Source organism: Balearica regulorum, chromosome 13 (assembly GCF_011004875.1).
Source record: "Balearica regulorum gibbericeps isolate bBalReg1 chromosome 13, bBalReg1.pri, whole genome shotgun sequence".
Lineage (NCBI taxonomy): Eukaryota > Metazoa > Chordata > Aves > Gruiformes > Gruidae > Balearica > Balearica regulorum.
Window position 1 is genome coordinate 4,137,621 of NC_046196.1, and position 16,531 is coordinate 4,154,151.

The 16,531-nt window shown below is 43.4% G+C and overlaps 1 long non-coding RNA gene across 1 annotated transcript; it reads right to left on the reverse strand.

Annotated features, from left to right (window-relative positions):
* Positions 1 to 10,220: 10,220 nt before the first annotated feature.
* LOC142603662 (uncharacterized) lies at positions 10,221 to 13,906 on the reverse strand. The gene is made up of 2 exons (XR_012837551.1): positions 13,726 to 13,906; positions 10,221 to 12,093 (listed from the first exon to the last, which is right to left on the reverse strand). It is a non-coding gene; the product is annotated as an uncharacterized LOC142603662 (long non-coding RNA).
* Positions 13,907 to 16,531: the final 2,625 nt, after the last annotated feature.

The following is a 16,531-nucleotide window of genomic DNA, read 5'->3' on the forward strand; positions in this document are numbered from 1 at the left end:
TTTTTTTTTAATTACTGCAAATATAAGGACCACACATAAAGATGCAGATTCTTGTGGCTTTCTTGATAAGGAGACAGGGTAGGCTGCCTGTTGCTGCTCTGCAAAAACCCCTGATGGGCCATTCACCGTCAGTGACAACACATGCGGGGAACTGCAGTCAGTGTTTCAAAATACATGAGAGAGAGAGAAAATACCTCGCCTGCCTCCACAGGGTGATGTGATTAGCTCCAAGACTGTGCCTCCTGCTCTCTGTCCTTTTCCCAACATTTTGCTCTTTCCTTCTGCTTTTTCGTCACTCTTTCTCCCCTCCCTTGAAAAAAACAGCTTTCGCATTTCTACCTTCATAGCCCTGGGTGGCTCAAATTGCTGGTTCATCAGGATGGACAGGGATGTGCCAGTCATGAGAACTTTAAAGGCAGGAGCCCCTTGGGTGCTAATTATGGAAAAACATCAGCACCTGCTCCATGGCAATGACATGGACCTGGCTCACCGAAGAGTTCCCCAGATTGGGGACAAAAGTTTGCAGGCTGTTTCTTTTAAAGATCCAATATGTGTTTCTGTTGGACTACAAGTTAAAATATCTTTCGAGAAAAAAAAAAAAATCAACATCGGTTGTTCTTATTTTCTCTAGGATATGTTGCGTAGGAGTATAACAGGAGCATAATTACCTTAAATCAGACATAGACCATGAAGGAAACAGATGCTTATTTCTTTTAGAGATTAGACAACCTTGCAGACTGTCCAATAGCAAACAGAGTAGAAAACAGGCAATATATCTCATAATCATCAAGCAAATTAGAACATTGCTCAGGAAATAAGTAGATTTTATGACTGATAGAAAAAAAAAAGCCTTTTTTTTTTTTTTAATGCAGACTATAGCAAGATTTCATTCAAATTGCCAGTCTCTCTAGCAATTGCATTTTGGCCAGCTACACCTTTTAGTTCTGCCTGGTGGTTTGAAAGAGGATAAAAAAGGTTTTTTCCTGAAACTACACACAGCAACTATAGCACAACAACCAGCAGTCTTCTCTGAACTGGTCAGTCGAGGATTTTGGAGTTCAGGGTTTCTCAAGAGCCGCTGATCATCACTTGCATGGACTTCAAAGCCTAAATACCTGTGAGGAGCTGGGGCTACTGCCCAGATTGGATCGGTCCCAAAAGCAGCATTTTTGCTGTCAGAGTTGATTGTCTGTCATAAGACCAGCTTAGGAGAGGTGGGAACCTTAAAGCATCCCTCTGGCTTCTGCTTAGTAGAGATTTTCTGGTTCGTTAAAGCCTTGGTTCATTAATGGCCTGTGAGTGATTTCAGAGACTGGTGCGCCCGAACTCCTGCATTTCAGGCCTGGAGCTCGTTAGTGTAATTTTCTAAAGATCAGCAAGCATTGATTCCACTGGGAAGCCTTGGGGAAATGCCGTTAATCTCTCCCGACTGCTGTGGCAGCGCATGTTTATGGAGGTGCCGACTGGGGTTCCCACCGCTGCTGAGGAGATGTGATTCTTAAGGAAAGTTTTCCCTTTAGAAAAACTGCATCAATTGCAATCGAGAACCATTAGCTAATGGTAGCTTCATTGAGTCAGACACTTCATTTTACTTCTCCCAGGTCATCTGAGCCCTGGAGGCCTTCCACAGAAGATAGATACTGACTCAATTTTGGCTTCAGTTTCACTAGCGTAACTTCTATTAACCTCAACAAGCTTGGACAGGTATGAATTAGGTGGAATTTACCTGGTGGAAGGACATCATCTATATTTTAACACAGAAGAGTTGTGCATTATTACACAGTGGAAAAAGAAAACCAACCTGGATAATTCAATTTCTTAGCCAAAAGGTGGAAATTAGTAAAATTAAGTAGAGAAGGTAACTCAGTTTTCTGGTTACAAAACAGAACGTTCTTGGTAGCGTTAATGAATGAATGCCGAGTCCTGGGCCAGTGTTTACAAATGAAATCTCAGAGTACCCAGGTGGGAAGGGACAATAAAAAGCCTAATTCTACATTAGGGTCACCAAAGGAGGAGCTTGGCTGCTGGCTTATATGTTTAATAGCTTTTTATCAGTTCTGTGTGAGCCACGGAGTTAGGGATGCACATGCTGCCCATCAGTACCCTGTTCCGAACGCAGAATGATTTTCACTGATTTTCAGTTTTACACTGGTGTAAAGATAACAGAGCATTACCCCAGGGAAAGTATCATCAGTTGTATGTCGGCAATCTCCAAAACAGGGAAACAGTGAAACCTAGAAAGAGAAAAGCAAAGTGCCTAAAGAAAGACAAATTGTTTGGGTAGTCCAGGCATTGTTTTCTTATCTTGAGCTACCCTGGGGAAGTAGCTTTTGTTGGTCCTGACAAAAAAGCCCTTTGTACATTGTAGGGGAAGGAGACCCTGGGGGACGAGAACAATAGGCTTCCTTTGACACAGGGATTGATTACCTTCAGGAAGCGCATGTGGATTGCTCAGAGTGATTGAATTCCAGTATTGCTTTTTCAGGATCATCTAATTATATTACAGACTCTATCATGGTCCTTTAAATGGCCACAATCTCTTTTACCACAGTAATGAAATAACCACTGCTTAAAATAATGATTTATTTTTTTTTAAATGGACCTAACAGCCAGCGCTAGAGCATTTTCCTCTTTGACAGCGAAGAGAGCTGCGGGGATGTGTTGTAACTTCCACGCAGGCAGTGTGGTGTGGAGCCATCCTTCCAGTCCCCATGCTTCAGAGCTGGCTAAATCACGTTTGCAGGAGGCTGTGGGAGTAAGACAACTCTGTGCCGCTCCTCGCCCCTCACAGCCAGGCCTGAAACGGTTGCTGACACACATACAGGAAGGAGGAAACAATGGGGCAGTGCTGGGTATGCATTGCATCAGCAGTTGCATGGGCTTCGAGGACATTATGGCCACTCAGAGTTGGAAGAGACATAATCGGCATAAACCTCACGGTAGTGAGGCCAGCCATACCGACAGATGCCACTGGCATGCCCGGTGCTCCTTCAGCTGGCCCGCGCTGCTCTGCAAACCAACGCAAACATTTCTGAATTTGCCAGCAAAACACTGGGCTCACTGCTCATCTTCACAGACCAGCTTCTTGCAAACTGTAGACCTCTTTCTTAATCAGCCCGGTTTAAGAAAGCTTGCCGTTTCCTTTTTCCTCACAGTATTTGTTCTTGGGGAGACATCTGTTTGCCCCGTAGCGGTGGCGCTCATGGAAGACCTTGAACGTGGGCATCGTCCAGTGCTTGAGGGCTGCGCTCCCCACACGGCCGCTATCGGGCACACTGCGCAAGCAAGTCCTCGTGAAGAGCAAAGGAGGTTCATGGCTGTTTGCTTACAAACTTTTCAAAGCACAACGGTAATTTATGGGAGACTTCCCTTTCCCGTCATCAGTGCTAGACCTGGAGGAAAGCTCTGGGTTGCTTACTGCCGTTATCCGTGGTTTATGTGTACACAGCCCTTCCAGGCTGAGCTACCAAGGACGTTTCCTGCACAGATGCTGTTTTTTTGCTGAAAGTGATGAATTCCAGAGATCACAAAAGCTAGAAAACTGTCAGCAAAGAGCTCGTGGCTCAGGGAAAGAAAAGGCAGCTGCTGGAAGCACCTCTCCCCGTGGGGCCCCTGCCGTGACCTCCACCTCGGGCAGGGAATCATTGAGGAAGAATGGTATTTCAGTGCAGGAGCGAGCTCCCACGTGGAGGTCATCAAGAGCAATGGCAGAGATGTTTGGGGATGAGGAGGGCTCCCAGAGTTTTAAAGGTTTGCGAATAAAGGCCGTGGGAGTGGTTTACAAAAGATGTTGTACTAAAAAGAAAACTCAAATTGCCAGAAATTCCTCCCCACCATTGCTTCCTTGATATCACAGTAATATTCCACAATCTAATTAAATTCCATTTTTTCTGATTTTGTGCAAAAAAATACTTGTGACTTTTACAGCGTGAGGGGCTTCCCAGTTCTTCTGTGAGACCGGAGACGGGACCCATGTGTAAATCATTCCTCCTTTCAAACTGACCTTTTGCTACGGTGGATTAAAATCTCCACTTTATTTACAAACATCAGCTTACCGAATAAGCTATTGAGGGCTGTAACTGTTGATCGATGTTAAGGTCATCTGAAACATCAAAGCAAAGGCTATTTATGAGGAAGGCCTGAAAAAACACAGCAACTCGCCTCTCTTCCTTTCTAGCTATGTGCAGCAGCGATGGCTCGATCAGTTCAGCTTCTGCGAGTGTATTTTAGAAGCACGGGTTGCAACTTTTACGGGCTGAAGATTAAATACCAAATGTAGTCTCGATGGCAGCAAGCACAAATCTCCTGATTCCTCAGAGCTACAGTGCCACTTACTTCTGTGCAGTGAATAAATATGGCAGTGCAGACACAGGAGATGATGAGGAGGTTAGACCGGGGTTTTGAAGCATCAGGGTTGGATCGATGTTGAAGGCATTGCGTTAGCATAGCCCTCTGGCTGTCTTACTCCAGCAATTAAAGTCACTGGCACAAAAAGGTCAAAATGGCTTTATCAATATCATCAAAATGATATAAAATCCCTGCTCATTCCTAACTTTATATTAGCAGAGAGATCCCTTTATCCCCTCAGAACTAGGACCTAAATCAAAGATGTCCCCTTGAGATTATCTCCCTCAGCTTTCCCAGGTTGCAGATCCCACAAATAACACCAGCCAGGACTTTTTCCCCATCAGTTTAGACTTCTCTCAGTCCCAGTTGAATCAAACCCAGTGGTTTGTTGCTTTTCATTTCATTTTGCTTTTTTTTTTTTCTTCTTTTGTCTTTTTTTTATTTTTTTCCTGGCATGTTGAAAAGATTAAAAGGAGCAATTCGTTTTTCAGATAAAGTATTTCACTGAACTCCTCCTAGTCAAGAATTGGGACGCTTGTAATAGATTTCAGATTCACACAAGCAACGGCTCTCTATTTTTCTTGCAAAAAAACAAATAAATATGCAAATCAATGCTATCAGTAGCTTAGATTCTCATCAGAAACCATAAATAAACATGCAGTTTATTCAGAGGAAACACATTTTGGAAAAACTTTCGGCTTTCGAAAAGGCTACAAAACAGTGCAAAAGGAGAGGAAAACTAGGCACAGTTTCCTCTTGCTCCTACTCCTTTCATAATATTTTACCTTGACATTTGCCATTTACCAGATAAATGATTTGCACCAAAATTGGAACATTTCCATTGATGAGAGAGGATGTGCACAGTCCAGAAGAATACTTTTGAGGGTGGTTCCTTTCTGTGCTAGGCTGCTGACCTCAGAAGACTATTTTCCACTGCGAATGACACTCATATATAGCTTGCAGGATATGCTTGGCTAAATATAGCAACCCAAAGCAAAAAAGGCATTTTGATAAAAATGTACCAAGACATCAATTTCACCGGGCATGACGACCTTTCAGCTTTGTTTTGCAATCAAGAAAAAGTTTGGACAAATTGGTTGACAAACACGGTCTTATGATGTTGACTGCTGGATGGTAATGTTACATGGTGTCTCTAGTTCTTCTCCTTGCCATGTGGGCAAATAACTCAGATCTGGAAGAGAACACTGCATTTCTGTTGTTAATTACGGGAGGGAGATGAACCTAGTAGACCTAGAGTCGGGTCAGAACCTTCACCTCTGTCAAAAGTTGGTTTTGTTCTAAAGCTGATTCCTGGAACCTGGGGGTAGGTGTTAGATCCCCAAAATGGACCTTCTCCAATTACTGTTGGTAAAACCAGTTTGTTTTGCTTGCAACCACAAGTTCCACGTCACTTCAACCCTCGGTAACATCCTCCCTCAAGTCCTCGCACTTTTCTGCACCTCAGGTCCCTGTCTTGGCTACATATCTTCCCTTGACCTTAGGCTGAGCCATGGAATGAGAAAATGAACCTGTAACCTCATGGAGCCAAAGAGGAGATACTCTGCCACACGCAATTTCTTACAACTTTCTCAAAAACTCTTAGCTATGTCCTTTTCTTGCCTTTAGAACTACTGTCCCACCTTAGGTCCCTATGTCTCCATCACACAAAGGGCTTCCAGCTCTTCATGTGAAGACTGTAGGCTTTTGTCACTTTTCTAAAGCAGTCTCCCCCCAAAAACCCAAACCAAATTACAAGCCCAGAGCATTTCAGTAATCTTCAGGTGAAGGTCACTCAGAAATGTATAAAAGCGGTGCATTTGGTTTGCACAAGGCTTGAAGCATATACTTAACCTTAAACGAGTAAGTCCGATAGAAGGAGGGCTCGTATGGTTAAATTTACAGATGGGTTGTAGGGTTTTGCTGGTTTGGGATCTTGGACCACAAAGCGCACAAAGGAGATCTGCCAGGCTTCAGATGAACCACAAGGGCAAATTTAATCTCCTTAGAAATGCGCAGCTGACTTGATACAGATTTTCTGGTGCACAGATCAAAGAAAGAGTTGTACACTGGGCCAGCATGTGTCTCCATGTGTGAAACAGATGAAGAAAAATGGAACAAATGTTAAGAAAATAACGAATGGGATTTCAATCTATGAAAGATTCCCTACGTTTGGTAAAGAGACCCTGCCTGTTGGCTAGCAGTGAGGACTGGGGAATGCAGGAATTTTGTTGCTATCTTGTGACGGCTTCGGACACCCCCCCCCCTAAAACTGCTACAGCTACTGGCCTGAGTAGTTTGCTGCCAACTGCTGTCACCTCCTTGGAGAAAATGAGTTATTTTAGCCTCCTGGGAGAAATGGTTAGGCAGAAGTGATTCCAGATGGGAGAGGTTGGGATGGCTTTTGTAGTCACAACATCTATATGGCATATATGGCTTAGGACAATCCAAAGGGCTTAGGGAATTAGGTGACAAGTTGTGTGGCTCTCTGAGGTTGCTGTTGAAATCAAAGAGTAAAGAAAAAAAGCTGGCTTTGAGGCTTCTGATCTGTTTGGAGTGTCTCTGCTGTAGGCATGTGAGATGCTGCATTGTGCCTCCCAGACACGCGCTCTCAGTAACGTAACTTCAGAGGACAGGACCATCAGCCTCCCTTCTTGTCCCAGAGGAGATAGGCTGTAACTTTGTGCCTACCTGGACCACTTGATCTAGGGAATAAAGCAACAGCATTTTTCGGGGAATTTAAGCGGCAAAATAGAAATGTGCTCAGGGCAAGAACGTGGAGGTTTGGTATTTCTGCGAGCTGTCATAAACCAGGATTCTGTATCCTTCCCCAGACAAGACCTCGACAGCAATCAATAACTAGAAAAATGAAGCCAATTGTTGGCAGCAGGATTTAGTATCTCTTCAATATGGTACTTTGTTTTATTTCTGTGTCTGGCTGTCATCTGCAGGGACAAGATCCGGGAGAAGTGAAACAAAATCCAATTTTTGTTCCATCTTCCACAGTAGGAGCAAGTCTGTTGTGCACCCTGAGATGAGATTGTACGCTTCACAGAGTAACTGCTCTGTCCTCTGTTTGTCCCCCATCCCCAAATCCTTGAATTCCTCTAAAAGGTTAAATATAGTTCTGCTTTGACCTGGAAAACAAGATATGTCTAACGGATTTTTAAGGATTAACTTTTCCAAGGTGCATTATTTAACTCATTACTTCAGTGCTCAGCTGAACTGTCAGATTTGGTCTACCGTTGTGACACTTGGAATAATCTCCAATTAGACACAACAGATTCTGCTGGAAAACCAGACATAAATCAGGTAGTGCCGAGCACCGAAGCTAAATGGGCAGACCAAGCAAAACATACGCTCAAGGGTCCCCTGCCACTCTGCATGACTAGACATGATGAGATTTGCCGGGAGGTACGTGATGTGGGTCAGCAGTGAAGTGTACGTGGTGAGATTTGCCGGGAGGTACGTGATGTGGGTCAGCAGTGAAGTCTAGGTGTCAAATTTTCGGCACGCTTGCCTTTGCAACGTGAGGAGACACCGAGCAAGTTCCTCGGCTTTGTACTAAGGCAGGGATTGTCTTAAGGGCAAACTCCGGCGGTGCCCAGCTTTCTGCCGGCTCCGTAGAAAACAGCTGCCTCCTCCTGCAAAGTCACAACTATTTCCTTGCATGGGTCATGCTGGCATTATCAGTGCTAGAGAGCAACAAGTGGCACAGAAGCATCTGCTGGTTCAAAGTAAAACAAGATCTGAGAGGCAGCGGTTCCTCTGCACAGAAATGATACTGTGAGTTATTCTGGCTGCAAAGGGGCTTCAAAGCCGCGAAGCAGCGCTTACTGTGTGCAGGGGGGGTGTGATGCACCCAGAATTGAGCCTGGCTTACAGAGCTGAGCGGGATCTTTTTGTTCTGAGTGTTTAATGAGACATTCCCTGCTTAATCCTAGACTCTGCTCTAATTTTCAGATTTCCAGTTGAGACTGTTTATTCTGAGACTTCCAGGGCTTCATACTACAGGGGTTTTTTTGCTGTAATTTTGTATTCAGTGAAATGTCACTGCAGGAATAAGTAACAGATTACTTGCTTTACAGCACTGGGTAATCCCAGCTGTCCTCCCACTCGGTCCTGCAGTACGTTGAGATGCAAGTAAGCAACAGAGCAAGGAAGCACACACTTATCCAAGATGTGGTATTGGAGGTACAAGATTTATTCCCTTGACCAGTTTTAAACATGAGTCCTCACCTTAAATTAAGTATTATTTCGTAGTCTCAAAGAAGCCCTGCGTTGCAGACACTAATCCTAATCAATGCCACTAGTCCTAATCGGTGTCAACAGCAGCTTTATCTGAAATCCAGAAAAGTGATAAACAGGAGCTTTCATGTTTCATTTACAAAGTCTCCCCTCCCGCATCAGGAAAACGTATGTTTAGTAAATACCTCTGATGACATGAAGCACTTTTTATTGTTTGAGTTAAATGAATTTCATAGACATAATTAGTTACACATTTCCCTAGCAGGAAATGGGAAGCCATTAAAACTACTGCATTGAAACGTCCCTCAGTTACTGCTTCTTTGCAGATGATTTCAATTTTGTTCTTCTGCCTTTTCCCATTGAGTGGTTTCAGCAGAGATGGCTGCAGAGCAGCACAGGCTGAAGTTCTACACCAGAGAAGCGCCGTTTGCAGGTCCCGCTGTCCTGCTGTGCCTACATCTCCCTGGGCCAACAGCCGTGCCCCTTCCCACCCTGGCCCTCCCCACACCACCCCTCCAACGAGGACTGGCCCTCCACGCTCCCTCCATCCCTTCTTGCCTCCCAGCCCAACGCCTTCATTTCGTATCTCAGTTCCCCAGTCCTGTGTTCCCTAACTCGCCCCGGTCTGTACCATTCCTCTGTCTCCAGTAGGAAAACCGCCCCTATTTCCAAAACCCCCGAACCTCTGGGCACCCTGCGTGTCCACAGCCCTGCGATTCTGACCCTCCGGTGTCCTGGTGCTTTCCTGTCACCTACAACTCAACAGGTAACATTCAGCCTTTCAACTTAATACTACCGTCTCTGTAACAAGAACGAGCGAAGAAACAGGAAAGGCACAAGGAAAGCGGATGAGCAGACAGAAAGCCTTTTAATTAGTGTGAGTTCAAAGCAATATGCTCAGAGGATAATGAGTATGATGTACTGCTGATTTTAGTTCAGGGCCATGTTGAAATAAGCTGAGCCATTTAATTAATGAATATACTTAAAACAAGGAATAGAGGGATAAAAATCACTGAGAGGTGCAATTATTTCGACAGATGCTGCAAATAAGGTCCTGTAATTCCTCATGGAAGGCTTGTGCTGAGCTAATTGTAACGCAGCGATTCCACAAACAGGCTCTTTCTGGGGACTCCTGTGCCTTGATCGTAAGGGCTGGAATTGGTCCTTCACTGGGACTTCATTCAGCGACTTCTGAGACCTCATCAACAGCTGAAAAGCGTTGCATTATACTATCGTATATAAAACGGGGCAAGAATGACCGTTGGAGTTTGGATTAGCGAGCTGAGACGGGATCTTCACATCAGACTCTGCTTGAGCTCCTGATCGTATTGCTGGTGAACACATGAAAGACACATCCAGAGAGACACAAACGTGGCCTACACCATCCAAGGGACGGTGGATGCTGTGGTACCTCCGTGGTGTCACGGTGTGACAAATGAACAAGGGCACGGGCTGGTGTGTCCGTTTTAGTCAAAGGTGATGACTACAATTCTTTAACTCTCTGCCACTGCAGATTGAGAACAGGATGTCTGGAGAATCGAACTCTTCCTCAAAACAATTATCCATGATTTATGTCATCTCTAGCTTTTAATCCTTTTTGTAAGTTAAAACACATATTTTGCTCTTTCTTTTCAGAGTACCCTGGATTGCTAGACAAAGTTCAGAATAAATGCTTAAATTCCCTGAAATCCACCTGTTCTGAGATTCTAGCTTTAAACTCAAAACCAGGCTTCCTTTGTGCAAGTGTAAACCGTAAGCTTCTGTAGTGGGGGACTAGAAGTCAGGGCTCAAACTTCCTTGAGCAATTTGCCATTTGAGGATGACTATAGAGGGAAGTGTTCATTTTGAGTGAAGTCTGATTTTTTTTTTTTTTTAAATTAAATCTATTTACACAAGCTCTTTGCAGCTTAACAGCTATGGTTAAATCTCTTGTAACCCCACACGGCATTATCACACTTGTTTGAGTAAGCTACTGGAATCTGCAAACACATTTTCTAATTTCAAAACTTGTTTACTTTCTTATTTGATAGCATTCTATCTTTTCTGATGCTTCATTTCTTCCATTTCCAGTTACAATTGACTCTTCCATTACTTCAGGACTATCAAATATCGCAAAAGATGAATTACACAGAAATAGATGTTTGGTACTTTGTTAATACTACTCAGTAGTAACAATCCAAAAAGCATTCTAAAGACTCTAAAAGCCACTCAGAAAAATAGATAACATTCATTTAATTCATTCTAGTGATGTTGTTTGTGTCATCCTCAAATGTCACAGCATTTTCTCTTCTTTTAAAGGCAATTGAGAATCTGACTGCAATTCTGTTAGCCATTTTGCTACAACTGTTGATTTAACTTGAAAAGATGAGTGTTTTTATTGTGCAGAAAATGTCACAATATAAACAGCCTTGCTCCAGAATGCAAGGATCGTCCACTTTCTGAAAGCGTGGCACAGCACTGCAGACGGGAACTGGCCTGGGGTCTCAGACCCACTTTAGAATTAGGCTGGGAGATGTCTTTGCAGAGACATTTAAGAGTGTCTTGTTTTGTTTTTTTTTAAGAATGCAGATGTCCCAATCAAAATAAAGAATTTTTTAAAATGAAAATATTGCAGTGTTCATGCGTACCATAGTTTCTTAATGGGAGGAAGAAGATGTACAGTCTTTGCTGCTTGAATACAGCCTCCATGTAATGACTTGTGAAAACATCTGGATATGCAAGCTGAGGTTAAGGAGCTACCTGAGAACCCCTGCTTCCAAATGGCAGTTGACACATATGGTCCCACAGTGTGGAGACTGGGTTCTCAGCAGCGTCTGGGTCCTTAGCCACGACTCAGCTCTACAGATTGATTCCTGTTTTGCTGCACTACTTGCCAGTGCAGACACTATGAGGTACCTGCGACACCACCTATTTTTCTGCCTTTTACAGCATTGATTAATGTCGGCTAAAAGCTTTCCACTGACTTTTACATCCCATTGACAACTCCTGATTCATATTTGTCTCCAGAGACAGAAACCACATGTTCTACAGAGGAAAATGGGACAGATGAAAGGCAATAGGATTTTTTATTTTTATCACATACTGCTTCTTCTAAATGTATAACCTGATATTGATGTACTGCCATTTTTACCACCGAATATCCATTTGAGAATAGAAGACACTACACAGACATTAGGAGATGTCTTAACATCAGCTGGATGTATGAACTCCTTAAGACTACTGACTTTCTCCCAGAAAATTGCATGGCCTCCCCTACACTAAAAGAAACATCTATCCATATTTCAATGATAACCAGAAGCAGTACACCTATAGCAGTCACAGCTACTGCGTTAACACAGTATCGTAAAAAAAACCCACTTAGGACACGTTTCTTCAACAGCCGTTACCCTTCCTCAGGAAGCAGTCACACTACAGTTGAAATGAAAGGACTGTTCTTGCAATGGTCACGCAGTGATGTTCCACAGTGGAGTGTTTCAGGCATTGTCATGTTAAGCAATCTTTCTTTAGAGATATAAACAGTCGGTACAAAGGAAAGGGGATTACTGAACAGGTTTGTAATTAGCCAGACTAAGCACTACATGTTAAGGGCACACATATTCCTCCAACTGATGACGTAAGCAAGCACTCAATTGTATTTAAAACATAATTGGGAAAAAAACCATGATGTACACAAAATACAGGAAAAACACTTCAGAAAGAGCTCGTGCAAAACAAAATATTTACTAAGTCTCAGAGAAGCCTTCTGATAGGAGATGTCTGACTTCCAGCATCACCAAGGAAATACCCTCTTACAAGATTCTTGGAGCCGGTATGGACTTTCCAAGAATATTCTTAAAGTTAGTCCTAGCGTAACACATCTGCTCTTCAAACTAATGCTCCTCTGATTCTCCTAGGTTCCCTCATCACCCTGGAAGGAGACCCTGCCTGAGATCTTCATGGGAGCAGCTGATAGGAGTACATTGAAACTTGCACACAAAAACCCAACAAAGGCGGCAAACAACTGTGGTGCGGTGACAGAGACCTAATTATGTCCTTTTTTCATCTGCAATGAACCTTACACATGAAACAAGAAGGTTTCTAATCCAAAACTGCTGATGAGAAAGAAAGGTAAAACACAGCTAGAAAAATCTCCTTTGTTGCAGTGCTACTGTGAGCAAAGTGGAAAATCAAGAAACCAAATTTGATACGCTCTGTATCTGCCCTATTAGCCTGACACGTCATGCGAGTTGTCACTAATGGAAAATTCAGTTTATACCAACAGGCAGGCGTTTGTTAATCCACACTGCAGTTTTAAAGCAAGGTTTTAGCAGCTTAGGGGAGAGAGAAATAAAAAGAAGTGGAAAATATGTTGCTTTGGAAGCCGAGCATTTAGAGAACTTCTATTTGCAACAAAGTACAGAAATAAACAACTTCTTGTAGATACTGCCCTCATGCTGCCTTTTAATTGAACTACATAGATCAAGGAGTGCTACAGGGAAGGGAAAAACAAACCAGTGAGGAATTTAAATGAGTTTTAGGAAGGAATTAGGAAAGTTAAAAACAAGCCGGGACACAGCTGTAAATACCACAGATCTGAGTACAACAGTATAATGGATTTTCACATACATTGCAGCAGCTCTTACAGATGCCTGTGCAGATCATCCCCTTCAAGCCAGACCCCACATTCTTTACATGTCTCTCATATGCGTTTTGGATGCTATTACGGATCCCTCTTGCGTGAGCCCCCACTCCTGTCGTTACATCCGTATGTGTGGATAACACCTACAGCCAGGATTGCCCAGGATGTCTGGCTTTTACATGAACCGCTGAGACCTTCTCATTTGGGACTGATAATTCTTCTCATTAGACCCAAACACACATTCTTAAAAGACTCTCTCTTCAAAGAGGGCTGGCTCGCCCCAGGAATAAATCATTTGGTTATAGGCAGGCACTTCTGAACATTTTACCCACGGTGAAAGGAAAGCACTATGTTATGTTTTCTAATAAACTACTCACTGTTACGACAAACTTTGTTAGTCTCAAGGTCAGCTCCCTCTCCCCACCTCTTTCCGCCTTGCCTAGCTGTTTCATTCAACAGCTTCTTCTGCTCGTCACATTGAGTGTAATGATCTAAAAACCAAATAGCCACTTTACCTGTCTACTGCTACGAGACCTGAGCTTGTAACTGAAGATCCCGGATAATAAATAATTATAACGATCATCTTCAGAAGAGTCCAAAACCCAAAGAGCAAAATTTAAGTTCTGCTGAAGTCAATGGGAGCTTTGCCAGAAACTTTAACGCTGGCAAGATTTCATCCAACATTTCTTTCACATTAGATTTAATTAGTGGTTGGTAATGAGGCACTCTTAAAATTCTCCACATCTGGGGAAAGAGAAACATGATTAGATTAGAGTGTACAGTTATAATTCACAAATTGGATTGTTAGAACTAGTTTTCCTCTGCTTTTTTTCTCCTTCTTTGCCAGGAATAACACAATTAAACTCAGCGTCTCCACACATAATTCAGTCAGGAATGACTAAAGTAAGGTGGTGCTGAAGAAACCTGCTGCAGACTACTGAAATGGAGGCCTGATTTAGGGTTCTCATTTCAGATTCGATGAAAGTCAGAATATTTCACATATGGTACTTTACAGAAGATCACAAATTAACCACAAGGCATCCATGAACATGCCTTCAGATGGAAAATACATCAAGAGGATGTATTGGGTTTGCATGGCAAGGTTTTGGTAGTGGGGGGGTGACAGGGGTGGCTTCTGCGAGAAGCTGTTAGAAGCTTCCCCCATGTCTGATAGAGCCATGGCCAGCCAGCTCCAAGATGGACCCATCGCTGGCCCATCAGTGATGGTGGTTGCGCGTCTGGGATAACAGTTCAGAAGTTAAAAACACCAAGAGCAATTGCAGCCCGTGGGAAGGACTCATACTGGAGAAGTCTGTGGAGGACTGTCTCCCATGGGAGGGACCCCAGGCTGGAGTAGGGAAGAGTGTGAGGAGTCCTCCTCCTGAGGAGGAAGGAGCGGCAGAGACAACGTGTGATGAATTGACCATAACCCCCACTCCCCGTCCCCCTGTGCCGCTGGGGGGAGGAGGGAGAGAAATCGAGGGTGAAGTTAAGGCCAGGAAGAAGGGAGGGGGGTGTGGGGGGGGTGTTCTAAGATTTGGGTTTATTTCTCATCTCTCAACTCTGATTTGATTGGTAATAAATTAAATTAGTTTTCCCAAGTTGAGTCTGTTTTGCCCGTGACGGTAATTGGTGAGTGATCTCTCCCTGTCCTTATCTCGACCCATGAGCTTTTTGTTATATTTTCTCTCCCCTGTCCAGCTGAGGAGGGGAAGGATAGAGCGGCTTTGGGGGGCATCTGGTGTCCAGACAGGGTTAACCCACCACAAGGAAATTAGTCAAAAAGTAAACACCTCTTTTCTTTCATCAGGTTAATGAACACAGACGATTTTTCTTGCCAACGGTGTCCTCGGCTGAATCAAATGAGGTTGTGCTCCTGGAAAATGAGCACCCCTTGGAAAATCTCAGCCGTGAGAACACCAGAAATGTACCTCTGGACAGGACCCACAGAAGCCAAGGTGGTGACACACACTCTGCAATGCCATGCCACGCCACACCACTGCCTGCTCAGTCCAACTCATGGACTGGCTTAGCCCTAATACATAGTTGAGCTAGTTGAGCCTTATATTCATTTATCACAACACTGAATTCCCCCTTGATTTAGTGAGTCTGCCAGACCTGACTTCTGAGGACCTGCAGGTGATAGAAACTGAATAGAAGACAGCATCTCACTTATTTTCTGGCACTGAGCTGCAATAAAAATGTACGAATACACACCCAGGGATCCCTCCACAAAAGGGATTCCAGTGAGAATCCACCTAATTTTACATGAACCGCTGAGCCCTTCTCATTTGGGATGTCCATGCAGGGATGTCCATGCACTAGGGAAAGAATAAATAACAGTAGAGTGGGGTGGCATGGCTGGTATGAAAGATGCTCAAGTCCAACAAGAAGGTTGCACGCATTCGAAGAAGAGGGAAAATGGGGTGACAAACAGAGGAAGTTCAGCAGTCTGGCAAGTAATTTTCATATTTCTTGGAAAGAAAATACAAACAAAAGAAGTGTACTTATATTTGAGGATTCCATAGGAAGCTGTTTCTTTGATTTCCTAAGAAAGAATTTCTTGGTCATGTCAAACTCCTCTAATATTCCAGGTCAGAAAAGAACAAAGACTGGAAGCTGAGCTCAACATAATACTGCAACATAAAACCAAAGTCAGACACGAGCTGCAATAATGGCTGGAAATGTGGATTTTATTTCCATTTGCTTTCCTGACTAAGTGCTCCCTGGTTTTCATTAACATTTGGAAGAAATCATGCCAACTCCAAACCGATTAGAAGGGGAAGCCAGGAAATGTAACATGGATTATGGGATCACTGTCTGGATTAAGCTGACTAGAGAATGGCTACAACCTTCACTTTCACAAAATACAATAGTTTCCTTTTGTGAATGCAAATGAGTGAACAGCATAGTTACAGCTATATTATTTTATCCAGGATGATTTTTTTCTTTCACTCCCCAGAGGATTACTACTTTTGCTTAGAATAATAAGCAATAAAAATGAGTAGGCTGTAAAACCCAGTGATCTGGATGGGGTTACTCCCAACCTGCTTCAAACCAGCAAATGTTCACGATCTCTGGTCACAAACGACAGAGACAAAGGACCATGGCCAGAAGTTTGCTGCAGTCCCAGGAAGGACAGACACTCACAGACTTCCACACACAGAGGATGCAGAAAGAAGACTGAATAGGCAGTCTTCCTCAGAGAAAATTCACATTTTAAGAGTGTTACTGCCCTTCAAACATCCTTTGCTATATCTAGGCGGTGTGTGGAAAAACGACATTCATTTCACTATACAGCCTGGAACAAGAAGTATTGAG